At 44.3% G+C, this 26554-nt stretch overlaps 1 long non-coding RNA gene across 1 annotated transcript; it reads left to right on the top strand.

The window, feature by feature from the left end:
* Positions 1-772: 772 nt before the first annotated feature.
* LOC131509761 (uncharacterized) lies at positions 773-26554 on the top strand. The gene is made up of 3 exons (XR_009260688.1): positions 773-2189; positions 25294-25410; positions 26291-26554. It is a non-coding gene; the product is annotated as an uncharacterized LOC131509761 (long non-coding RNA).

Raw genomic sequence — 26554 nt, 5'->3', positions numbered from 1 at the left:
TTGAAAGGGAAATCGTAAACTAGACCAGGTAGGCATGTAAGGTAACTAATTTCAATTTTTTCCCCAGCCTCGGCATCCATCCAGGACTGCTAAATTGATCACTTTGTCAATACATCTGAATTCCTTCTAATCGTGGTTCCGTTTCCCAGGAAGCCTTGGTTGTGCTGGAATTTGTGCAGGGCGAGGGAAACTTGAGCTTTGAGGCTGGCAGAGACAGATCACGTCCTCAAGGGGCTGTGTCCAGGTTGTTCCGGGAAATCAGAACCCTCTCTTCCATATACTGATCTTTCCATACCCAGCCTTCCTTTTACTGAATTCTCTGTATTGGTTAGGATGAAAAATTGGCCTTTATAACAGAGACACCAGAAGCAACAACAAGCTTAGATTAGCTAGAATTTTATTTCCCTGTCTCATGGGGTTCTTTATGGGGGGGGGGGGAGGGGGTCCAGAACAGGTAACCCAGCTCAGGAACGATCCAAGCTCTAACCGTTGTTCTGCCATCCTCAAGCAGGGCTCTGGGTCTAAAACAGGCGCTCCTGCTTCCCACAGCGCGCCTTCGGTCCCCACTGTAGAAAGAGAAAAAGCGGAGAGAAGGGCAAGCGCCTTCCTTCAAAGGGCACGCCCACAGGCTGCTTACAGACTCTGCTTGGATACTATTGGCCAGGAGCAGCTCACATGACCCTGCTTACATACTATTGGCCAGAACGGAATGACGTGGCCGCAGCTGCAAGCCACGATTCTGGGAAATGTGTTTCACGGGGTACCCGCGAACTGGGCCAAAATACCTGGGCTCCTGTAACCAAGGCCAGAAGAGCAACAGGGTCCTGGGGGATGAAGGGGCCTCCCTACCACCCCCGTGGAGTGGATTTTTGATAGGAGAACATGGAGCCGACCCGTGAAAACAATGAAGAGCCACGTTCTCGGTTGCAGGCCGGGTTCTCAGGGAAGCAGTCTCTGAGAGGTCTATTTGTGTGCAGGAGGTTCATTCGGGAGTGCCTTGGGGGATGACACCCAGGAGGGCATCAGGGATCGAAGGAAGCAGCAACGCATGTTGGGAGAAATATAACTGCCACACAGTTGCAAAAAGATGCCTCAAGGGATGCCAGGATTGGGGAGCAGGTGGTGGAGAGAGCTCGGGAGCTACAACGTCCGTTGCATCCTTCTTTTCCTACCCCACCCCAGCCAGGGGAGCAGAGAAAGGCGTGGAATTAGGTTTGGCCAATCCCATGCCGTCATCCAGGATTGGATCCTTCAGCAGCAGGAAGCCGTGGTTATGGGTAGTTGGAGGCCATACTGACTGTTGAGGAATAGGGACAGGCAGAGGGCCCACTCCAGCAGCGGACATCTGCTAAAGATTCCACTGCCCAGTTCCCTACCACCGGTACCCTGGGTTGTGGCTCATTTTGGAAACCTTTCCTCCAAATATCCCGGATCTCCTAGAATCCTTACAATAAGCCCCCTTTCGGGACTAAGTCAGCCAGAGTCAATATTTGGTCTTTGCAGCCCCAAAGCCGCTAATCTCAGGGCACCTCTAAGATGGTTCATTGAAAGAAGAATGTCAGGGTGTGACTGTGTTTTTAAACACACCGTGGAGCCCAGTAGATGAGATATAAGCAGGAAGCAGTTTTATTCTTTCTCGCAACTGCCCTTTTCCAACCAGCTCTGGGGACTTGTGTCTCCCCATCCTTTAGGCAGATCTCATGGTTTTTGGTCACTTTCTGGTGGAGGAAGCAGGTCACTGGGTAAAGCAGAGGAAAATGGGGCTCCCCAAACGGACCTAACGGAGCATCTCCAGACATTGCCCACTCCTTCCCTTGGCTCCTCATTGTACCGGTAGAGGAACTGAGGCCCAGAGAGGGAAAGTGACTTACTGGGTGTAACTCAGCACAGAGGTGGAGGACAAGAGGGAACTGCATTGGTCTCTCGCGGACAGGGCATGGTACTGTGCAAAGCTCGCCCTGCTGTTGCATGGCTCCAGGTGGATCCCACTCTTCATGGCCATCTGAATTTGTGGGACTGGTTCATTGGTGATGTTTATCCTCCAGATATTGTTGTTCTGGAGCAGCCGAAGGACCACATGACCCAGAAGAAGGCCAAGACCAGGGTTTTAATCTTAGGGCAAGGACATCAACTCGTTCTCCTCCACAAAATGGAAGTAACACAGAATGAGGTTCATCATCAGTTCAAAGGTAACCGATGCTCAGAGAGGGGAAGGTAACCTGGGAAATTCCCACAGCTCAGAACCCAAGTGTGGCGGGTCTTTTGCAAGAATGGTTCCAATCCTCAACCAATCTCCATACCTGTACCGTTTAAAAAAAAATTTGGTAAAGTACACATAACGTAAAGTTGACCATCTTAACTATTTTTAATCGTACAGTTTGGTAGTGCCGAGTGCCTTCACATTGTTGTACAGCCATTCTCTAGAACTCTCCACCTTTACAAGGTTCAGTTTTACAAGCTGAAACTCTACCCGGTAAACAACACCTCTCCATGCCCCCCCCACCCCGTCCCCCAGCCCTGGCACGTGGCATGGTTTCCCTTTTTAGGGCTGAATAATATTCTGTTGTGTGCATATGTCACATTTTGTTTATCCATCTGTCAATGGCCACTTGAGTTGCTTCCACCTTTTTGACTATTGTGAATAATGCCACTAGGAACATGAATGGACAGATACCTCTTCAAGGCCTTGCTTTCTTGTGTTTGGAGTATATACCCAGAGGGGGGATTGCTGGGTCAATTTTTGGAGGAACCACCCTACCGTTTTCCACAGTGGCTGTGCCATTTTACGTTCCCACCAACAGCGTACAAGGGTTCCAATGTCTTCGTGTTCTTGCCAACACTTATTATTTTCTGTCATTCTCCTAGTAGCCAGCCTGATGCGTGTGAGGTGGTACCTCATTATGCTTTTGATATGCATTTCCCTAGTCTGTGCCTTTTGCAGTGTGATGTGGGGAACCCTCCCATCAAGAGGTGGAGTCTGTGCTGGTTTATGCTTTGCTTTGGTGGTTACTGGTGGTTATTTTCCGTGGCAAGCCTGGACCAAAAGAGGCCCCACACGTGTCTGCTCTCTCCCTGGAACCTGCCCAGCTACCATGTCAACAGGCCCAGGCTAGCCTGCTGGGGGATGAGAGACGTGTGGCCCAGTTATTCCTGTTGCCCCAGCTGACAGCTGGCCAACTGTCAGGCGTGTGCATGTGGCCATGCTAGACGTGCCAGCCAAGCCAGGCAGTCACTTGCACCTAGGAGGAGCCAAGCCTGGTTCACATCAGAGCCGCCCAGCTGCCCCATCGAGTCACGAGCAATAAATGATTGGGTTTTGTTGTTTTTTAAGCCACTAAGTTTGAGAATGGCTTGCTGTGTAACTATTGCTCACTGATATATCGGTGTCCGAGCTCCTGCCCTGGGGTTTGATTCTCCACTTTCCATGGACTGAGACTAGGACAGGTGAAACTTTTACCTAGATCTCCTGATCTAGGACAGGTGAAACTTTTACCTAATTCCTGGAAGAGATGGGGCGCCTGGGTGGGTCAGTCGGTTAAGCGGCCGACTTCAGCTCAGGTCGTGATCTCGCGGTTAGTGAGTTCGAGCCCCGCCTCGGGTTCTGTGCTGACAGCTCAGAGCCTGGAGCCTGTTTCAGATTCTGTGTCTTCCTCTCTCTGACCCTCCCCCGTTCATGCTCTGTCTCTCCCTGTCTCAAAAATAAATAAAACGTTAAAAAATTTTTTTAATTCCTGAAAGAGAAGACCAGCTCCTTCTCTGGCATCTAGCCCACAGAGGTGGAGGGACTCTTTTGGAATACCAGTCTTCTCCCCCACCCCGCCCAGTTCTATCGAGATCCAATTGGCCCACATCACCGTATGAGTTTCAGGCATGTGGTATGAAGGCTTGACTTCCATATATTTTGAAATGATCACTACAATACGTTTAGTTAACATCCATCACCTCACCTCACATAGATGCAATAAAAAGAAATGGGGAAAAAAAGAAAAAGAATTTCTCCTTGTGATGAGAATTCTTGGTTCTTAACAACTTTCAGATATATCACACGGTGGTGGTAACTACAGTCATCGTAATGTTTATCACAGCCCTCGTGTTTATTTATCTTACATCTGGAGGTTTGTACCTTTTTTCCACCTTCTTCCAGTCCCCCCTCCCTACCCTCTGCCTCTGGTGACCACAAATCTTTTTCTATAAGTTTTCTTGTTTTTTTGTGATTTTGAGATTCCACATATAACACACATCATACAGTATTTGTCTTTCTCTGACTCATTTTGCTGAGCATAGTACCGCCAGGGTCCAGGCATGTGGTCTTGTTTTTTAATGACTGAGGAATACTCCATTGTATATATGTTTACTCATGTCTTCTACCCATTTCTTAACTGGATTATTTGTTTCTTTCTTTCTTTTTCTTTTTTCTTTTTTTTTGTGTGTGTTGAGTTTGATAAGTTCTTTACAGATTTTTGGATGCTAACCCTTTATCAGATATATCACTTGCAAGTATCTTCTTCCATTCCTTAGGCTGCCTTTTCATTTTGTTGATTGTTTCCTTTGCTGTGCGGAAGTGTCTCATCTTGATGAAGTCTCAATAGTTCGTTTTTGCTTTTGTTTCCCTTACCTCCTATATGCACAACCTCTTTATCCATTCATCTGTTGATGGACACTTAGGTTGTTTCCGTGTCTTGGCTATTGTGAATACTGCTACACTGAATGTGAAGATACGTTTTCAAGTTAGTGATTTCATTTCCTTTGGATATATTCCCAGAAGTGGAATTGCTGGATCATATGGTAGTTCTATTTTTGATTTTCTGAAGAACCTTTACTGTTTTCCATAGTGGCTGAATTAATTTACATTTCTACCAAGAGTACACAAGGGTCCCCTTTTCTTCACATATCCACCAGTGTTTGTTATCTCTTGTCTTTTTGGTGATGGCCATTCTAACAGGTGTGAAGCCATATCCCTCTTGGTTTTGATTTGCATTTCCCTAACAGCTAGCAATGTTGAGCATCTTTTCAGGTTCCTGTTGGCCATTCATATATCTTCTTTGGAAATGTCTATTCAGGTTTTTTGCTCCTTTTTTTGGTTTGTTTGTTTGTTTATATTTATTTTTGAGAGACACAGAGCATGAGCAGGGGACGGGCAGAGAGAGAGGGAGACACAAAATCCAAAGCAGGTTCCAGGCTCTGAGCTGTCAGCACAGAGCCAGATGTGGGGCTCGAACTTGTCAACCACGAGATCATGACCTGAGCTGAAGTCGACACTCAACCGACTGAGCCACCCAAGCGCCCCAGCTCCTTTTGTTTTTTTAAGCAAGCTCTACGCTCAACATGAACCCATGACCCCAAGATCAAGAGTTGCATGTTTCACCGATTGGGCCAGCCAGTCACCCCATTTGCTTTTTTTTTTTTTTTAAAGCGAAGTTTTAAAAATTTATTTACTGAGAGAGAGAGAGAGAGACAGGGAGGGAGGGAGGGAGGGGCAGAGAAAGAGAGGGAGAGAGAGACTCCCAAACGGGGTCTGCACTGTCAGCACAGTGCCTGACGCAGGGCTCGGTCCCACAAACTGTGAGATCATGACCTGAGCCGAGATCAAGATCCAAACACTTGGGGCGCCTGGGTGGCTCAGTCGGTTAAGCGTCCGACTTCAGCTCAGGTCACGATCTCGCGGTCCGTGAGTTCGAGCCCCGCGTTGGGCTCTGGGCTGATGGCTCAGAGCCTGGAGCCTGTTTCCGATTCTGTGTCTCCCTCTCTATCTGCCCCTCCCCCGTTCATGCTCTGTCTCTCTCTGTCTCAAAAATAAATAAACATTAAAAAAAAAATTAAAAAAAAAAAAAAAAGATCCAAACACTTAATGCACTGAGCCACCCAGGCACCCCTGCTCCTTTCTTAATTGGATTTAAAAAAAAATTATTATTACTATGTTTGCTTTTGAGTTATATGACTTCTTTATATTTTTTGGATATTATCCCCTTATCAGGTATGTGGTTTGCAGATATTGTTTTTTTCCATTCTGTAGGTTGTCTTTTCACTTTTTGCTTCGTTGATGGTTTCTTTTGCTCTGCAGAAACTTTCAGTCTGATGTAATCCTGCCTGTGTATTTTTATTTATTTTAAAAATTTTTTTTCAACATTTCTATATTTTTGAGAGAAAGAGAGAGGCAGAGTGTGAGCAGGGGAGGGGGAGAAAGAGAGAGATACAGAATCCGAAGCAGGCTCCAGGCTCTGAGCTGTCAGCACAGAACCCGACACGGGGCTTGAACTCACGAACTGTGAGACCATGACCTGAGCTGAAGTCGGAAGCTCAACCGACTGAGCCACCCAGGCGCCCCTTGCCTGTGTATTTTTAATATTGCTGCTCGTCATATCCAAAAAGCCATCAGCAATGGCCATGTCAAGGAGCTTTTTTCTATATTTTCTTCTAGAAGTTTCATGGCTTCAGGTCTCATATTTAAGTCTTTAATCCATTGTGAGTTAATTTTTGTGCATGGTGTAAGATAAGGACCTAGTTTCATGCTTTTACATGTGAATATCCAATTTTCCCAGCACCATTCATTGAAGAGACTATCTTTTCTCCACTGAATATTCTTGGCTCCCTTGTCCCTCCAAATATTAGTTGACTGAATATACTTGGGCTTATTTCTGGTCTCTCTGGAATCTCAGTATTTTTTTTTTAATGTTTACTTATTTATTTTGAGAGAGAGAGAGAGAACACACTGTCATGAACTGTGAGATCATGACCTGAGCCAAAATCAAGAGTCAGACGCTCAACCAGCTGAGCTGCCCAGGCACCCCTGGAATCCCAGTCTTAATTACTGCCCTTAATGGGATGCCTTTGGTTCAGTCCTCATGTGGGCCTCAGGACCCATCACGTACTTATCTTCCTTGTCTCCCCAGAAGGCAGGCAGTCATTAACCAAGCATGACTGAGGTCCATGCCAACTTCTGTGTGCCCTTTTAAAGGTGAATGAAAGTGAGGAAAGAGAACATACTTCCCCATAGGTGGCTGCTTCCAGTTTTGAGACCCTCCACGGGGGCTGGAGAGATCTTTACTGTCACTAGGCCCCCAGGTGGATCCAAGATGCACCCTGGTCTGGGAACCAAAGTCAGGATGCCTGTGGAAAGGCTCAAGCAGGTGAGACACCAGGTCAGATCCATGTTTTAGAATGATTCCTCCTGGTGACCAGCATGCTCACTGGGCTAACAGGCCTCCCCTGCCACACCCTGCCCCCTTCACCACCCTCCCAGGTAGAGTCAGGCTTTGGCCCTGATGGTCTCCCATGGGCCCCTGAGGTACTCTTGTGGCATGCATCCACACATTCGCCATCTCCTTCACCAGCCCACAGGCTCACAGAGGTCTCCCAGTAGCTAGCACAGGACCTAGAACACGTCGTGGTGACAAAGAGCACAGCCCGCCCCCATCAGACTCCCAGGATTCCACGCCCGTACCTGCCGTCCCACCTTGAAAATCATGGGCAGGGGTCCAGCCGTTCTATAGGCTTACAGATGTGTTTTCTCATCTGTAAAGTGGGAATGGGAATGGCACCTGCTTCACCATGCGCTGTGAGGTTTCAACAGCTTCCTGAAGGAAACAATACATGGGCATGCGCTGGGGTCCTCACGTGTCTTGCTGATTCATCATTAAAATAAAATTTGAAATCTGAATTCAGGTATAATGCACAGACCTAAAATATATATTGTCTTCATTTGCCAAATCACGGTGTGGAGCCTGTCCCACTTCAGAAAGTTGTCCTTTTCCGATGAATTTCCCTCCCCACTAGGGGCCACCACTGCTCTGATTTCTAAAAGGATAGATTGACTTACGTCTGTTCTTGAACTTTGAGGAAACGGAGGCATACAGATTGCACTGTTTTTGTGTCTGGCTTCTCTCATTCAGCATTATGCCTGTGGGGTTCGTGACTTCACGTTTATTACGGACTGACATTCCGTTTCCTGAATACACCACTATTTCTGTGTCCTCCTGTTCTCAGACAGTTGGGTTACTTCCAGCCTGGAGCAAAGAGGAATAAGGCTCCTGTGAACAGTCGTGTGCAAGACGGGTGTGGGGGACATATCTTTTTACTTGGGTAAACACCTAGTGGCGGAGTTGCCTGGTATAAACATTGTATAATTAATTGTATAAGCAGCCGCCAAACAGTCCTCCAAAGCAGTTTTGTCCCCACCAGCAAGGAAGGAGGGTTCCAGCTGTTCCACAACCTTGGGGACATTTGGGGTTGTCACTCATATTTGTTTTAGTTGGTCTGGTGGGTGGGAAATGATGTCTCACTGTGGCATTACTTTACATTTCTCTGACGAATGATGGCGGGCACTTTTTCACGTACTTATTGGCCATTTGTGTATCTTCTTTTATGAAGTGTCTGCTCATTTTTACCCACTTTTTTTTTTTTTCAAACTAGGTTGTTTGTCTTTCCAGTATTAATTTGCTAGAGTTTTTTTTTTTTAAATATATTCCAGAAGCAATTCCTTTGTCAGATATAAGTGTTGAGAATATTTTCTCCCAGTTTATGTCTTGCCTATTCCCTTTTTTTCCCCTTTGGTGTGTAATTGATAAATAATAAACGGCAGGTATTTAAAGCATATAAACTGATACATTTTGATATATACATATATAAATATATGGAAACACTGTGAAAACCGTCATCATAATTCAGACAGTAAATACATCTGTCACCCCCAAAAGCTTGATGGTGCTGCTTTGTGATTCTTTCCTCCTGTGCCCCCCATCTCCTGCCACCCAGCCCCAGATACTCATTTATCTACTTTCTGTTACTGCAAATGAGTTTATACTGTCTAGATTAAAAAAATTTTTTTAACATTTATTCATTTTTGAGAGAGAGCGAGACAGAGTGCAAGCAGGAGAGGGACAGAGAGAGAGGGAGACACAGAATCTGAAGCAGGCTCCAGGCTCTGAGCTGTCATCTCAAAGCCCGACATGGGGCTCAAACCCACCAACCGAAAGATCGTGACCTGAGCCAAAGTCAGATGCTTAATCGACTGAGCCACCCAGGTGCCCCCATGTTGTCTAGATTTTCGTATAAATGGAACCATAGAGTATGACTCTTTTTATGTCTGGCTTTTTTCACTCAGTAAAATTATTTTGAAATTCATCCGTGGTATAGTATGTGTCAATACCTCATTCATTTTTACTGCTGAAATGTACTCCATTTTATGGATACACTACTCCTTGTTTATCCCTTTTTCTGTTGGTGGACATTTGGATTATTTTTAGTTTTTTGGCTGTATCAACCAAAGCCCCTATGAACATTCATATACAAGTCTTTGTGAGACATATAATTTCTTTTTCTGGGTAAATGCCTAACAGTAGGATTGCAGTGAGATTGCCAAAACATGTAGTAGGTTTATGTTTGACTTTTTAAAAACTGCCAAACTAGGGGTGCCTGGCTGGCTCAGTCAGGGGAGTGTGCAACTTTTGATCTTGGGGGTGTCAGTTCGAGTCCCACATTGAGCATAGAGATGACTTAAAAAGATTTTTTTTTAATTTTTAAAAACTGCCAAACTGATTTCCAAAGTGGTTGTGACATTTTACATTCCTGCCAGCATAGGATTCCAATCCCACTGCATCCACCCCAACATTTGGTGGTCCTTTTCATCGCAGCCATTCCAATAGGTATGTAATGGTAGCTCAATGAGGTTTCCATTTGCATTTCTTTAATGATTAATAACGTTGAGTGTCTTTTCATGTACTTATTTGTCACCCGTTTATCTTGGGTGAAGTGTTTGTTCAAATCTCTCATGTATTTTTTTTTACTGGAGTTTTCTTATTGAGTTTTGAGGGTTCTTTATGTGTTCTGAATACACAGTCCTTTATCAGATACATGATTTGCAAATACCTTCTCCTGGTCTGTGGATTCTTTTCATTCTCTTACCAGAGTCTTCAAAGAGCAGAGATTTTAAGTTTTGATGAAGACCAGTTTATCCATTTTTTTTCTTGTTTGGTTTTGTTATTTAGAAATATCTGCCTGCCCCAGGGTCACAAAAGTATGTTCCTGTGTTTTCCTGTAGAAGGGTTATGGTTCCAGCCACAATAGATTGCACATTATTTTTTATGTATGGATTTGATTACTCCGTTGTTATAGCATCAGTCATTAAAAAGTTTTCATCTCTTACTTGAATTATCTTTATATAAGATATCTTTATAAGGACAAAGTATCTTTGTGAAGGGTCTATTTCTGGACCGTCTTTGTTCTACAGATCTATCTGTCTGCTCTTATGTCAGTATCATAAATGCTTGACTACAGAAAGCTTGATTGCTAGCTTTATAGTGAGTCTTTCAGAAGTTTAAGTCCTCTGAACTTGTTCTTCAGAATTGTTTTGGCTATCCTAGACCCTTTGCATTTTCATACACATTTTAGGATCAGCTTGTCAATATCTACTAACCAGCTTTGTTGGTTTTATTGTTTCCTTGGATTCGTGTTGAAATTTTAGGTGAATTTGGAAAAAAAACTTTTCGGTCCTCTAATGGATGAACATAGTGGTGTATCTGCCCATTTATTTAAATCTTTAATTTCTCTCACCATTGTTCTGTAGTTTCCAGTGTAGAGATCATACCCCTATTTCATTAAATTCGTTTCTAAATATTTTATGTTTTCGTTGCTATTACAAATGGTGTCCTTTTACATTCTCTTCTACTTGCTTGTTGCTAGTATATGTAAACACGAGCTTTATGTATCGATCTTGTATTCTGAAGGCTTGCGAAATTCACTTAATTTTTCTAGTTTTTTTTGTTTATTAAGATGCTTAAGTTTTCTGAATAAAGGATCATGTTGCCTGTGAGTAGAAACAGCTTTATTTCTTCCTTCCAGTATGTATTTTGTTGTTGTTGTTATTGTTGTTACCTGTGAGAAATAGGCCCACCGACCTAATCAAAGGAGAGACACAGACACTCGGAGCACAGTGAAGCAAGACTTTAATCAACATTCTTGCAAAAGCAGGTATCTGATGACAGACCCACTTGGGTCAGTTATAGCAGACAATTTATCTCCTAGCGTGCAAGTCCCTCCCCTGATTCCTCATTGGCTGAGCACTACAGAGGTAAGTCCCTCCCTTGGTTCCTCATTGGCTGAGTACTACAGAGCTTACAGCCTTACCTGGATGTCACCTATGCCCATGTAAGGCAAAAAGTAGTCTGATTGGAACAAATGTACATTCCCTGAGGTGAGGCACAGACTCAGTCCCTCCTCCCTTTGTTCTTTGGTGTATGCTCATTGCAGAGCCCGTGAAAACAACCTGGCAAAAATAAGCCCAGGAAATGGATAGGGGAAGAAGAAGCAGGAAGTGAAGTGTCTAAGAGTTTGGGACTCTATTGTGTGTGTGTGTGTGCGCGTGTGTATGTGTGTGTGTTGGGGGGGGGTTGGTTGTACATATTTCCATTAGTTGTAAATCTGGTAACTAGGCAGCACAGCTTCTATTTGATATTTCTGAGAATGAATCCCTCCCTTACTTCTCCCTTCTGAAAATGAATCCTTCTCCCTTACATTACATTGCTGCACAGGGCTAGACCTTCTGGAACGATGTTGAATAGAAGCGATAAGATTAGACATCCTTGTCTTTTTGCTGAGATGGAGAAGAGCCTTCCGTGTTTCAGTATTTCCAAGTTTCACCAACAACAAACATGTTGGTAACTGAATGCATTTCATACTGCACCTTATTAGCCTGAAGATGTTTCCTTTTCTTCCTACTTTGCTGACGGTTGTTATCACAAATGGGTATTGAATGTTCTCAAATGCTTTTTTCTGCCTCAATGAGATGGTCCCAATATTTTCCCTTCTTATCTTGTTAATGTGATGATGTGTATTGACTGAGTTTTGAATGTTAAACCAAATTCGCATTCCTGGGATAAGGCCCTGGCTTCTATTCTCCCAATATTTTGGTAAGGATTTTTATGTTTCTAGTTAAGAGGGATGTTCATCTGTAATTTTCTCTTCTTGTGATGTTTGGTGTCAGAATTATGTTGGCCCACTAAAAAGAGTAGGGAAGCATTCTCACCTCCTCTATGTTCTGGAAGAGATTGTGTAAATTAGAATTATTTCGTCCCTAAATGTGTGATAGAATTCCCACTGGGAAGCCATCTTGTCCTGGAATTTTCTTTGCAGGAAAGTTTTTTATTGTGACTTTAATTTTTTTTTTTTTTTTTTTTTTACCAGCCAAAGCGTCATTCAGAGTTTTAATTTCTTTTCTTTTTTTTTTTTTTTTTCTGTTTTGGTTAGTTGTGTTTTTCAAGGAATTTGTTAATTTCATCTAGGTTGCCAAATTTATTAGCATAAATTGTTCCTGATATTGAAAACTTTAACATCTCCTTTCAGTGGACAAGAAAGTAAAATGAAACATCATGAAGATATAGAATATTTAAATAATACTATCAACAAACATGTCCGAATTGGTATTTGTAAACTATTATACCGAATACTTGTAGGATACACATTCTTTTCAGGTGTCATGAAGTATTCACCGCATATATACCACATGCTAGACCCTAAAACAAGTCTCAAAAATTGTATTAAATTAGACATTAATCAAAATAAGCTATTCTTCATACCCACTATGATGGACACAATAAAGAGAAAAACAGAAGCTAACAAGTGTTGCCGAGGATGTAGAGAAGTTGGAACCCTTATGTGCTATTGATGGGAATGCAATCGAAAGCAGGGCCTCAAAGATGGTATTTGCACACCCATTTTTTTTTTAATTTTCTTAACATTTTATTTATTTTTGAGGCACAGAGAGACAGAGCATGAGCAGGGGAGGGGCAGAGAGAGAGGGAGACACAAAATCCAAAGCAGGCTCCAGGCTCTGAGCTGTCAGCACAGAGCCCTACAGGGGGCTCTAACTCATGAACTGTGAGATCACGACCTGAGCTGAAGTCAGACGCTTAACTGACGGAGCCACCAGGTGCCCCTGCACACCCATGTTTATTGCAGCCGTATTCACAGTAGCAAAGCAGGGGAAACAACTCAAGAGACCATAGGCCAATGAATGGGTAAACAAATGTGGTCTATACACCCAGTGGAATAGCATTCAGCTTTAACAAAGATGGAAATTCTGACCCAGGTTACCACAGGAATGAACCTTGAGGACACTGTGCCATATGTGAAATAAGTCTGTCGCAAAAAGACAGATCCTGTACAATTCCATTCATATAAAGTTCCTAGAGTCAAATTCATAGAGATATAAAGTAAAATGCCATTTGCCAAGCACCTGGGGGAGAGGGAAGTGAGAAGTGTTGTTTCATGGGGACAAAGTGTCAATAATGCTAGATGAAGAGAGTTCTGGAGACCGATGGTGGTGATGGTCATACAAAACTGTGAATGTACTTAATGCTACTGAACTATGCACTTAAAAATGGTGAAGAAGGTAGTTTTCGTGTTATGTTTATTTTACCACAATTAAAAATAAAATTAAAAGGCCATCTACACAATCTCAAGAACACTTGAATATTAAACAATCCACTTTTAGGTAAGTGATGAATAAAAAAGCCACAAGGGAATTTGAAAGTATTTTGAACTTGAATGATAGTGAAAACACAGCGTTTTGAATTTGTGAGAAGCCAAGAGGCTTAGAGGAGATTCAAAGCCCTTAGGATGGTTAATTTTCATGTGTCGGCCGGATTGGGCCACGGGGGCGCACAGACATTTTGTCAAAGGGTATTCTATGTGTGTCTGTGAGCGTGTTTGTGGGTAAAGTTAATATGTGGAAAAGAAAAGGTGGGGGGGAGGGCGCGCCTTGGCTGGCTCAGTCAGTAGAGTGTCTGACTCTTGATCCCACCAGTGGTGAGTTCAAGCCCCATACTGGGCATGGAACCTACTTAAAAAACAAACAACAAACAAACAAAAAACATCTGACTGGGTAGCCTGAGTAAAGCTGATTGTCCTCCCCAGCGGGGGATCCAATCAGTTGAAAACCTGAAGAGAATAAAAAGCTGAATAAGAGGGAACTTCAGTTGCCAAACTATTTCAGCTGAGACATCCGGTCTCCTGTCTTCAGACTGGAACTCACACCTGAGAGCTCTTCTGGTCCCAGGCCTTCAGACTCTGACCAGAACACTATTGGCTCTCTTGGGTCTCTAGCTTGCCGACCACAGATCTTGGGATTTGCAAGCCTCCGTAATTTTAATCTTGTGAGTCACTTCTTACAACGAATCTCTTTAGACATGCATACACACATATACTCATATCCTACTGGTTCTGTTTCTCTGGAGAGCCCCGCTAATACAGCTCCAAACAGTTATATCAGAAAAGAATAAACTTTGGGGTGCCTGACTGGCTCACTCAGAAGAGCATGTGACTCTTGATCTTAGGGTCGTGAGTTCAAGCCCCACATTGGATGTAAAGATTACGTAAATAAATAAAGCAAAAAAAAAAAAAAAAAAGAAAAGAATAAACTTTTTTTTTAAAGGAACAGTTTTCTCTGTTTTTTTAAAATGTTTATTTATTTTTGATAGAGAGAGACAGAGCACAAATGGGGGAGGGGCAGAGAGGGGGGAGACACAGAATCTGAAACACACTCCAGACTCTGAGCTGTCAGCACAGAGCCTGACGTGGGGCTCGAGCTCATGAACCATGAGATCATGACCTGAGCCGACGTTTAACTGACGGAGCCACCCAAACACCCCAAGAATAAGTTTTTAATAAAGTACAGAACCAACTTGCTAAGGTCAGGTGGAAAGTTGAGATTACTTGGTCCGGCAGTCTGTATGTGGGAAGAGCCAGGTGGATGCAGACAGCCAGGTTCCAGGATCTAGGGCTTAACCCCCAGGCTGCATCTCAGCTTATGGTCCTACCGTTGGCTTGTGTCAGGCTTGCAGGGGACGTCAGTCAGATGGAGGCCAGTGGTCAGGCTGACTCTAGGGGCATGGTATTCCCAAGGGCAGAATTTGGACCGGTGGATGGAGAACAGCTCTAGCTGGCAAGGCAGATTTGGGATTGACATACAGCAGAACGCATGACAGGCGGGTGAGACGGCAGTGAGTCCTTTGTCCCTGGACGTGTTCAAGAGCAAAGTCAGACACTAACTTGTCACTGTGCACAGGCAAACCCTATAATTAATGTTCAAACCAGGATTTAATGGACACTCCTCAGGAAGCTATCATGTTCTGCCTAATTTGTCTTGTTTTTTTCTAAGGATTATTTTTTACAAGTTATAATTTTCTGGTTCTTGGTCTAAAGACTGAAGATATTTTATTTTTTTATTATTGAAAAAAATTTTTGATTTGTCTATTTACTTTGATAGAGATGGAGACAGCATGAGTGGGGGAGGGGCAGAGAGAAAGGGAGAGAGAATCCCACACAGGCTCTGCTGTCAGTGCAGAGCCCAATGCGGGGCTTGAACTGATGAAACCGTGAGATCGTGACCTGAGCTGAAACCAAGAGTCAGACGCTTAACCGACTGAGGCACCCAGGTGCCCCAGACCATGAGGATATTTTAAATGGAACATGGCCCATTTCCCTGTCTGAAAAGAAATATTTAAACAAACAAAATGGTCTTGTCCTCAGGAGTATGGAGAAGGCATTCGGATTTCACCCCAGTCTCAGCCCCCAAATACATTGGGCCCAGGCTCTGGGCTCACAGGCATGTCACTCTACCTCTCTAGGTCTCAGTGCGCTCATCTGTAAGATAGGTATAATCATAAAAGTGTGCATTTGCTGGGTCTCTTAAAGCACCTTCTCAATTGCTGTGTCCTGCACTTTGATTTTCAGCGAGGATAAAAAGATCACAGAGGAAAAGCAGCCTCTGAAAAGTAGAAAGCTGAGTGCACACAGAGGGTGTAATTTTCTCCTGCCTGGGAGGGAAAGAATCCTGAACTTTAAAGACGAAGCTTTACGGGATAACGTCTCTTCAGCATCCGAATGCAGCCCATTCTTGGCAAAAGACACATTTAGTTCCGTGACAGGCAAACATCTCATCCCAGCTCAGGGATCAGAATTTGGCATTTGAGAACCACAAAATGTTTCATGGCAGCTCCCGGACAGCCTTTTTACTTTTTTTTTTTTTAATGACTAATCTCCTTGGGTCGGTGTGTCCCTGGGCTGACCCTAGCAAAATAAAACGGAGACTAATTAGTGTAGAGGAGATAATACAGATGGGACCAGTTCCTGTTTTCATGGACATCTCCAACCCAGAGAATAAAAACAAGAAAAGAGTTCTGATTTTTAAAAATCACGTCCTTGGAAATATCCTTGGCAGTGGCCTGAATGTCAGGAGAACTGGGTTTTAATTCTCGCTCTACCAACCGAGTGGTTATGTGACCCTTCAGAAGCTATTTTCCTTGCTCAGTTTCCAAATCCATAGAGGGGATTGGTTTTACTTACCTGCCGTGACATACCCCCAGTTTCTGGCACAGAGCTCCTAAAACCCTTGTGATTTCTTATGTAATAATTGCACTAGGAACATCCTTTGTTCTAATATTTGGTCTTTGACTCTGGTTCTTGACACAGAACTCCTAAGTCCCTTGGCACTTCCCAAATGATAGGAGTGTGTTTTGTTCTAGTGAGGTGACTCTTGGTGATCTCTTGGCTAGCTTCAGCCTGGAGGCTGGTCCCCAGAAAGACCAAGCCATGATCAGAAACTTAGAACTTTCTGTTCCCCCCACTCCCAATCCTCCAGGGAGGGAAGAGGAGCTGGAGATTGAATTAATGATCAATCATACCTGCATGATGAAGCTTGAATAAACACCCCAAAGCGGAGTGTTCAGAGAACTTCCGGGTTGCTGAACACATCCATGTACCAGAAGAATGGCACACCACAATTCACGGGGACATTTGGGACTCTTCCTGACTTTGCCCCATGCACCTCTCCATCTGACCATCCGTCTGTAGCCTCTATACTAAACCAGTAAGTGTAAATAATTGTTTCCCTGTGTTCTGGAAGCCATTCTAACAAATTACCAAACCCAAGGAGGGGATCATGGGAACCTCAGTTTAGACCTGATCAGTCAGAAGGGTAAGTGAGAAGCCGAACTCGTGACTGGTGTCTGAAGTAGGGGACGATCTCGTGAGACTGTGCCCTTAACCTGTGGGATCTGACACTATGTCCAGGTCGACAGCATCAGAAGCGAATTGAATTGTAGGACACCCAGCTGGTGTAGAATTGCCCGATGGGTGGAAAATGCACACATCTGGCACCAGAAGTGAAGTGAAGTGTGGTAGCAGTGTGAGAGTAATGCAGAAGCACAGGAGTGCTTTGTCTATACAGCTGCCGAGCTGTGAGGAGGGAATTACACTAGGAGAACAGTCCTAACCCTGTAAAGAGCTCACCACCCAGCAGAAAAGGTCCATGCTTCTTGCTTTAGAAGCATCCTCTGGGACACCGTCCCCCTTCCCCACCCCTACTTCACACTGGGTTGGGAGGTGTCTGATGGGCCCCCAGAACAGCCTCTGTTTTCCACTGTCTAAGCTAGCGTGCACTCTATTACTTTAAACTTTATTGTATTTTTGTTAACAACCATTAGACACGTCCTTGCAAAAACCCAAACTCTAGGAAAATATGCAGGCGGAAACAAAAGCTCACCTACTGTTCCATGCCCCAAATGAAAGCCTTGGTGGTCAGTCTTCCCTGCTAGACTGTTCAAAGTTCTGGTCACCGGGTCTGATATAGGGCAGGAGTTGTTGGGGGGGGGGGTTCCCCCTACACCACCAAGCGATGCTCCGATGCCAGCCCAGCTGTCTTGGAATTCACTGCAATTCTGACGCTCTCTACCCGGGGATAGTGCCATCCCACAGGCTAAGGGCTCAGTCCCACCAGACTGGCTTCCATTTCGGATGCCAGTCGACAGTCCAGGTTGTCACCTGTGCTTCTGACCAGTTGGCTATAAATCAGAGGTTCCCACAACCCACTCCTTGAATTTCTGTTAATTTGCTAGGAGCAGCTCACAGATTTCAGGAAGCCCATTTACTGACTGGATAGTCGATTTATTACAAAGGATATTAAAGGATATTTATTACAAAGGATATTATTTATTACAAAGGAAAAACATCAGTCAAATGAAGAGATACCTGGGGTGAGGTGCCAGACGAAGGAACTTCTGTCCTCATGGACTTTGGGGCACATGGAAGCATTCTGGTCCCCAACTTGGAAGCTGCGAATCCCCTCCTTTTTTTTTTTTTCTTAATGGAGGCTTCATTACATAGTTAATTGATTAAATCATTGACCATTGGTGACTGATTCACCCTCCAGCCCTTCTTCCTTCCCTGGAGGTCAGGGTGTCGGACTGAAAGTTCCAGCCCTCAATTCCTGGTTGGTTCCCATGGCAACCAGCCCCCACCCTTAGGTGCTTCCCAGAAGTTACTTCATCACCTAAACCCACTTGTGGCGGAAAGGGGCTTGGGAACGACAAGACTCTCATTTTACTGCAAGGGCTCTGAAGCAACGTTGGCAACTGAGGACCAGAGACCAAATACCGTGACCCAAGTTGCTCTTATCGGTCAGGCAATTTCAAGAATCTGGGCAGCTGTGAGCCCAGAACTATGGACACAGAGCAAGCATACATGAGAAATACATTTTGGTCATCTGAAAGATAAAATACGCATCTCCTGTAAGTTACACTATCTCACGCGCTGTAAAAACCCGAGACACCATTCAGTCCTTCTCTGTATGCCCAGTTCACCCACTGGAGGAGTAACCACCAGGACACTCAACAAACATCTACTAAGTGAATCAGCACTCCGTTGGCTTGTTTGTTTGTTTCTAAAGCATGCTGTCTGCATGAATAGATGTCTAAAGCTAATCTTTCATATAGTTACAAGAGCTTACAATCATTTTGTTGACATTGTGGCAAAAATTCAATGGAGGAAATTTTCAAAAGATCTTACTGGCTTTATACAGTGATTCGGGGATTAGGCAACATCCCATCTAGCAGATAGAAAGGAGCTGTACAAAATGAAAGATTTTTACAGGATGAAGGGAGGGGGAAGAGGGAAATTCTACTAGGCAAAAAAGCAGGTTGGTTATTGCAAGGTTACTTTCCTACAGGGGAAAGAGGGTCAGAGAGCCCGTGCTGTCAGCACAGAGCCCGACGCGGGGCTCGAACTAGTGCCAGTGCTGATCAGGTGATTCCTGATGGGATGAAAATGTAACTAACTTTCTCAGGGCCACACAGCCAAAGGTAGGTAGCAGAGTCGGAATCTGGCCAGCATGTGCAAAGGCCATCAGAGTGAGCATTATCCTGGATGCCTAGGTGGCTCAGTCAGTTAAGCATCCAACTGTTGATTCTGGCGCAGGTCATGATCTCACAGTTCCTGGGTTCGAGCCCTACGTTGCGCTCTGCACTGACTGAACGGCTGCTTGGGATTCTCTCTCTCCTTCTCTCTCTGTCCCTTCCCCACTTTGCACAGGCAGGTATGTGCTCTCCCTCCCTCTCTCTCTCTCAAAATAAATAGATAAATATTTTTTTAAAAAGTAATCAGTATCCAAATGTGGGCAGTAGGAGTGGTCTGCTCTAGGTGCAGGTAGTAAGAGGATGTATCATCTACAGAGCATTTTAAATCAATTATAATATGGAAACCAATTTGACAATAAATTTCATATATTAATTAAAAAAATAAAAAAATAAAAAAAATAAAAACAAACAAAAAAGTCAGTAATAAAAATGGACTGAATGAAGGTCTCTGCTTTTTATTATCACCACACACAGGCCCTATTAAATAATCTCAGTGCATATTTATTATTTATCACAGTGATCAAATCCACAAATCCTGGGAAACACAGCTGTGGGTCTGAGTTCTGAGGAACTGCAGTGGCTACTACTGAGGGTTTAAAAGAATCTTTGTGTGTGTGCCCAATACACATAACATAAAATGTATCATCTTTGCCATGTTAAGTCTATTCACATTGTTCGCAAATAATATCCAGAATTTCTCTTCTTGCAAAATGGAAACTCTGTCCCCATTACGTAACTCTCCGCCCCCCTCCCCCAGCCCCTGGAAGCCACCAACTCTGCTTTCTGTCTCTGTGAGCTTGACTACTGTAGGGACCTCATGTACGTGAAGTCACACAGTATTTGGATTTTGTGACTGGCTTATGTCACTTACAGTGTTCATCCATGTTGTAGCATGTGTTAGAATTTCCCTCCTTTTTATTTATTATTATTATTTTTTAATTTTCTTAATGTTTATTTACTTTGGAGAGACAGAGAACACACACACACACGCACGCACACACACACACATGCCACGCACACAAGCGGGGGAGGGGCAGAGAGAGATAGAGACACAGAATCTGAACAGACTCCAGGCTCTGAGCTGGCAGCATGGAGCCTGATGTGGGGCTCGAACTCACGAGCCACAAGATCATGACCTGAGCTGAAGGCAGATGCTTAACCGACTGAGCCACGCAGGCGCCCCTATTTATTTATTTTTGAGAGAGAGTCAGAGCATGAGCAGGGGAGGGACAGAGAGTCTGAAGCAGGGGCTCATGAGGCTCAAACCCACCAACTGAAAGATCATGACCTGAGCTGAAGACTGAAGCGTAACTGAGCCACCCAGTCGCCCCCCTTTAAAAAAAGTTTTTTTAACATTTATTTTTATTTTTGAGAGACAGAGAAAGACAGCATGAGCTGGGGGGAGGGGCAGAGAGAGAGGGAGACCCAGAGTCCAAAGCAGGCTCCAGGCTCTGAGCTGTCAGCACACAACCCCATGTGGGGCTCGTACTCATGAACCAAAAGATCATGACCTGAGCTGAAGTCGGATGCTTAACCTACTGAGCCACCCAGGTGCCCCTGAACTTCTTTCCTTTTTGAAGCTTGGATAATATTCCACTGTATGTTTCTGCTATATTTTGCTTACCCGTTCACCTGTTGCACACTGAGGACATTCATCTGTGGAACATTTAGGTTGTGTTTGCCTTTTGGTTATTGTGAATAGTGTTGCTGTGAACACGAGTGTACAAATATCTACTTGAGTCCCTGCTTTCAGTTGTTGGGGTAAATACCCAAAAGTGGAATCGCTGGATTATCTGGTAGATCAATTTTTAACTTTTTGAGGAAACACCAGACTGTTTCCGTATTGGCTGCACCATTTTACATTCCCTCTGGCCGTGCACAGGGTTCCAATTTCCCCACATCTTCATCAACTCTTGTGGTTTTGTGTGTGTGCGCGCGTGTTATTTTTATAGTAGCTGATGGGTATGAAGTACTATCTCATTGTAGGTTTTCATTTGCATTTCCCCAGTGAATAGTGATGTTGAAAATCTTTTCACATGCATATTGGCAATTTACAGATCTTCTTTGGAGAAATGTCTAAGTCTCTTGCCCGTTTTTTAAATTGGGTCACTTGTTTGGTTTTTGTTGTTGAGTTATAGGAATTCTTTGTGTATCCTGGATGTTAACCCCTTGTGAGTATATGCTTTGCAAATATTTCATTCCATTGTGAAGGTTGCCTTTTCACTCTTTTGATCATAACTTTTGATGCATAGAAGTTTTAAAGTTTGATGTAGTCCAATTTGTTTTTACTTTTGGTGCCTGTGCACTATGGAATTTTGGTAACATATATGCTCTAAAATAACACACTTACAAAACTGATGTTTTAATAAAACACTAGGAGGTTTTTTTTGTTTTTGTTTTGTTTTGTTTTGTTTTTTTCAGAAAACTCCTAGTTACACAGTTGGCTCCCCAGATACATGGATTTAGCTCATGTGTTTGTTCCCAGAGTAAATTTGTAACTTTTTGGGTATCATTTGAATTTGCTTCAGGGAGAGTGCTTGTCTGCAGCCCCTAAGGCAATACATGTTCCTGTGTTTAAATGGTAATTTCAAAATAGACAATGATAGTACAGTGACTGTGAAGACAAAGAAAAAACCCTTTTTTGTGATTCAGCTGTTCTAAGCCACTTAGAATTCTTATTTGGTTTAAATTTTATTTTAGTATTTTAAATGTTTATTTTTGAGAGAGAGAGAGAGAGAGAGAGAGAGAGAGAGGGCATAAGCAGGGGAGGGGCAAAGGGAGAGAGGGACAGAGGATCTGAAGCTCCCTCCACACTGACAGCAGAGAGCCCGATGTGGGGCTTGAACCCCTGAACCGTGAGATCAAAGTCAGATGCTTAATCAACTGAGCCACCCAGGCACCCCTGGTTTAAATCTTAAAATGTGAGATAGAGTGCCAACCACAAGGGGTAATTTTTTTTTAATGTTTCCTTATTTGTTTTTGAGAGAGACAGAGAGAGAGAGGGAGAGAGAGAGAGAGAGAGAGAGAGAGAGAGAGAGCAAGCACAAGCGGGGGAGGGGCAGAGAGCAGGAGAGAGAATCCCAAGCAGGCTCCACACTGTCAGCACAGAGCCTGATGCAGGGCTTGATCTCAGGAGGTCATGACCTGAGCTGAAGCCAAGATGCTTAAGCCACTGAGCCACCCAGGCACCCTGCAAGGGGTGATATTTTTGATAAGTGCAAGTCTAACCTCATACTTGAACTATTCTACTGAATCTCCATATTAGCCTGAAATGGAAATTTATTTTTTTCATTGTCTACTTTTTACTTTTTAGTGGCCAGTATACTACTCTCACATTATTCATTATTGCAACAGGCCACTATGTAAATGTAAGTTTAAAAAACAACAACACACATCAGCGGCTATGATCTGTGTTGCCTGTTCAGGCACCTGAGTGGACTGGCCCGGCTGGCTGGGGTGGATTTGGGAAGCCAGGAGCAGGCTCTGCCCTCCTCCAGGTTTGGTGCCCTGGAGATGTCTGGGGATTCCCTTTTGTGTCCAGCCAGGGCTGCCCGAGGCAGGCTCGGCTGGCTGGGCTAACATACATGCGCCTGGGCTCCTGAGGGTCTCCGAGTGTGGAGCTGCAATCAGTCCAGGGCTCGGGAACCAGGGGCTCCAGCAGCCCAGGAGAAGCTGATGGGCTGAAAGAAACATCCAGTGATCCTGATGGAGGACGAATGAGGCCCGTGTGAGAAGACCTTCCCGAATGAGAGTAAATGCACAAACAGATGTTGGATCCCACGAACAGGCAGCTTGTCTGCACACACATAGAGAACAGCAATTTCTGTAATTAAATAGCATGATTATTTCACACAAGATGATGTTTTGGAAATCATTTTGCAAAGGCTGAAGCCATGCCACTGCTCCCAGCCTCTTTTTTAAAATAATTATTATTAAATTTTTTTTTGATATTCATTTATTTTTGAGACAGGGAGAGACAGAGCATGAATGGGGGAGGGTCAGAGAGAGGGAGACAGAGAATCTGAAGCAGGCTCCAGGCTCCGAGCTGTCAGCACAGAGCCTGACATGGGGCTTGAACTCACGAACTGTGAGATCATGACCTGGGCCAAAGTTGGATGCTGAACCGACTGAGCTACCCAGGTGCCCCTAAAATTGTTTTTTTAATATAAAAGGGTGACAGTCCTTTTTTTTTTTTCCTTTATTTATTTATTTTGAGAGACAGAGAAAGGGAGAGAAGTGCGGGGGAGGGGCAGAGAGCATCCCAAGCAGGCTCTGCACTGTCAGCGTGGAGCCCGATGCAGGGCTCTAACTCACGACGGGTGAGATCATGACCTGAGCTGAAATCAAGAGTCAGATGCTTAACCGACTGAGCCACCCAGGCGCCCATCTTTCTTAATTTTTAAGTGTCTAAAATGCTGAGTTTTCCTGCTCAGAGATGCCCGAAAGTTCATGTTGAGTCCCCCTTTCCTAAATTTCCAGGGACCCACAACCAAAACCTAGCTGCAGCCTCGTGCAGCACGAAGCCACTGCTGCTGCAGATGTGCCCACAAGTGTGTCACAGGGCAGGCACACTCAGCACGAGGGTGCTCCAAAGTACACATTTCTACTCCAAAGATAGAGGGGAAACACAGAAATCACCAGGGGCAACATAGAGATAAAGGGGGAGCCTATAAATTAAAACCTCATTTCAACCAACTGCAACGTATCTGAATCTTACTTGGATCCTGATTCTTAAAAAAAATTCTTCGAATGTTTTTATTTTTGAGAGAGACAGAGCATGAGTGGGGGAGGGGCAGAGGGAGAGGGAGACACAGAATCTGAAGCAGGCTCCAGGCTCCGAGCTGTCAGCATAAAGCCCCATGCAGGGCTTGAACCCACAAGGGCTCGAACCCACAAAGCGCAGGATCATGACCTGGGCCGAAGTCTGACGCTCAACCAACTGAGCCACCCAGGCGCCACAGATCATGATTCTTTTTTTTTTTTTTTTTTAATTTTTTTTTTAACGTTTTATTTATTTTTGAGACAGAGAGAGACAGAGCATGAACAGGGGAGGGTCAGAGAGAGGGAGACACAGAATCTGAAACAGGCTCCAGGCTCCGAGCTGTCAGCAGAGTCCGACGCGGGGCTAGAGCTCACAGACCACGAGATCATGACCTGAGACGAAGTCGACCGCTTAACCGACTGAGCCACCCAGGTGCCCCAGATTCTGATTCTTAAAACACACACTGGGGGGAAAATGTGATATTCATGACACAGTTCGAAATTTGAACGGACTGGATATAACCAAGGGATTATTGTTAGTTTTTCAGATGATAATAGTGTTGTGGTTATAGTGTACATATCAAAGGGTCCTTCTCTCTTAGAGATACACATGTTAAAATACAGAGGAAATGACAGGATCTCCTGGATTTGTTTCAGAATGATATGGGGACATTCAGCCTGGGGTTGTCTGCAGAAGACATCGGACAGGCCGTGGACTGTTATCAGTGGAGTTCAGTATACTACCCTATCTACTATTGTGAATGTTTGAGATTCTCCATTGCAAAATTAAAAAAAAAAATTGTTATGGAGTGATAGTGGATAGGCTTGAATAACAACATCCCACTAGGAAGAAAATTACTTGCCTTTTAAACGATTGCTCAACCCTCATCTGCTCAAGAGCAAGGCCCTTTCATTGGGCCAGTCTGTGATCCTGTCTCGTGCTTGATCGTGGCCCCACCTGGGAGATGTAGGCCTTGCGCCCTAAGCCTTTGGCGGGGGAAACAGTGTCTGTTTGTAACTTAATGGCTTCCCTTTGCTTCATTGTATTTATTTTTTGGCTACCTCTATTTTGGCAACTATTTTGGTTTCCTATTTACAGAAGTGACAAAGTTTTCTTCTTAAACGTATGTAAACAATTTGATTTAAAGACAAGAATTAGCACAGGTGGTACTCAGATATTGTAGGACTTTTTCTAGGGCGGCAGGAAATGACAAGCACGGGAGGCACCAATGCAGTCACAGGAAACATACAACCGTCTTAACAAAATCCCGGGTCCCTTCCATCTGGGAGGTTCTCTGTGCCTGGGGCAAGATGGTCTGCTCAGGCCTACTGTCTCCCTGAATTTCAGACGAAGCACCTGACACACAGAAGGGAGGCCACGAGCAGGCAGCGGAGGCAGATCACACAGGGAAGGCTGGTTGCCAGAATGGACCCCAGCTGGGCATCAGACGCCATCCATTACCAGGTTCGGAACCAACTAAAACGAGGGAGGGGGTAAGTGCAAGGACAGCGTAAAGGGGAAAATCTTAAAGGGGGAAACTATTTTTATCCACCGTTTTGTTTCCCATTGGTTGTTTTCTGCTGGGGACATTTCCTAACTGCCTTAAGTGAACCAAACAGGCAGTCAGCAAGCTGTGTTTACCCAGATTATTTAGTTGGGGCTCTTTGTATGTTTGTTTTTGTGTAATTAAACTTTTGATATCTTTATAATTAAAAAAATTTTTAATGTTTTTAGTGTATTTTTGAGAGAGAGAGAGAGACAGAGCATGAGCGGGTGAGGGGCAGAGACAGAGGGAGACACAGAATGAGAAGCAGGCTCCAGGCTCTGAGCTGTCAGCACAGGGCCCAACGCGGGGCCTGAACTCATGAATGGTGAGATCATGACCTAAGCCGAAGTCGGATGCCTACCCGACTGAATCACCTAGGCACCCCAAACTTTTTATAGTTTTTATTTTTTAAGATAATTTTATTCATTATTATTATTTTTAAGCTTAACTTTTAAAGTTTCTTTTGAGACAGAGAGGGAAAGCAGGGGGGGGGCAGAGAGGGAGGGAGACACAGAATCCCAAGCAGGCACGCCACTGTCAGTACAGAACCCGACACTGGGCTCAAACCCACCCACCATGAGATCATGACCCCAGCTGAAACCAAGAGTCAGAAGCTCAATGAACTGGGCACCCAGGTGCCCCGAAGATCATTTTAGAGCCACCTGCAGTAGGAAATAATACAGAAGGATCCCATGCACACTTACCCACCGATGGACTGCAGCCAGAAAGCTGACACGGATGCAGTCACGATACAGAACATTTTCATCACCGCGAGGATCTCCCCTGTTGTCCTTTTAGAGTCACATCACCCCCAGGCCCGCTTGGCCAGACCCTCAGCCTTGGCAGTCGCTCGTCCGCTCTCCGTTTCTAGAATCTTGTCACTTCAAGATGTCGTATGGATGAAATCATACAGTATGAAACCTTTGGGGACTGGCTTTTTTCCACTTAGTGAAATTCCCTGGAGATTCACCTGAGATGTTGCATGTATCAATAGCTTGCTCCTTTACTACCCAGTGGTATTGCATGCCATGGGTGGGTCACAGTCTGTCTAACCGTCATCCC

The sequence above is a fragment of the Neofelis nebulosa genome, chromosome 4 (genome assembly GCF_028018385.1).
Source record: "Neofelis nebulosa isolate mNeoNeb1 chromosome 4, mNeoNeb1.pri, whole genome shotgun sequence".
NCBI classification, from domain to species: domain Eukaryota; kingdom Metazoa; phylum Chordata; class Mammalia; order Carnivora; family Felidae; genus Neofelis; species Neofelis nebulosa.
The sequence above is the reverse complement of the archived record's forward strand: the minus strand, read 5'-3'. Positions and strand labels throughout refer to the sequence as shown.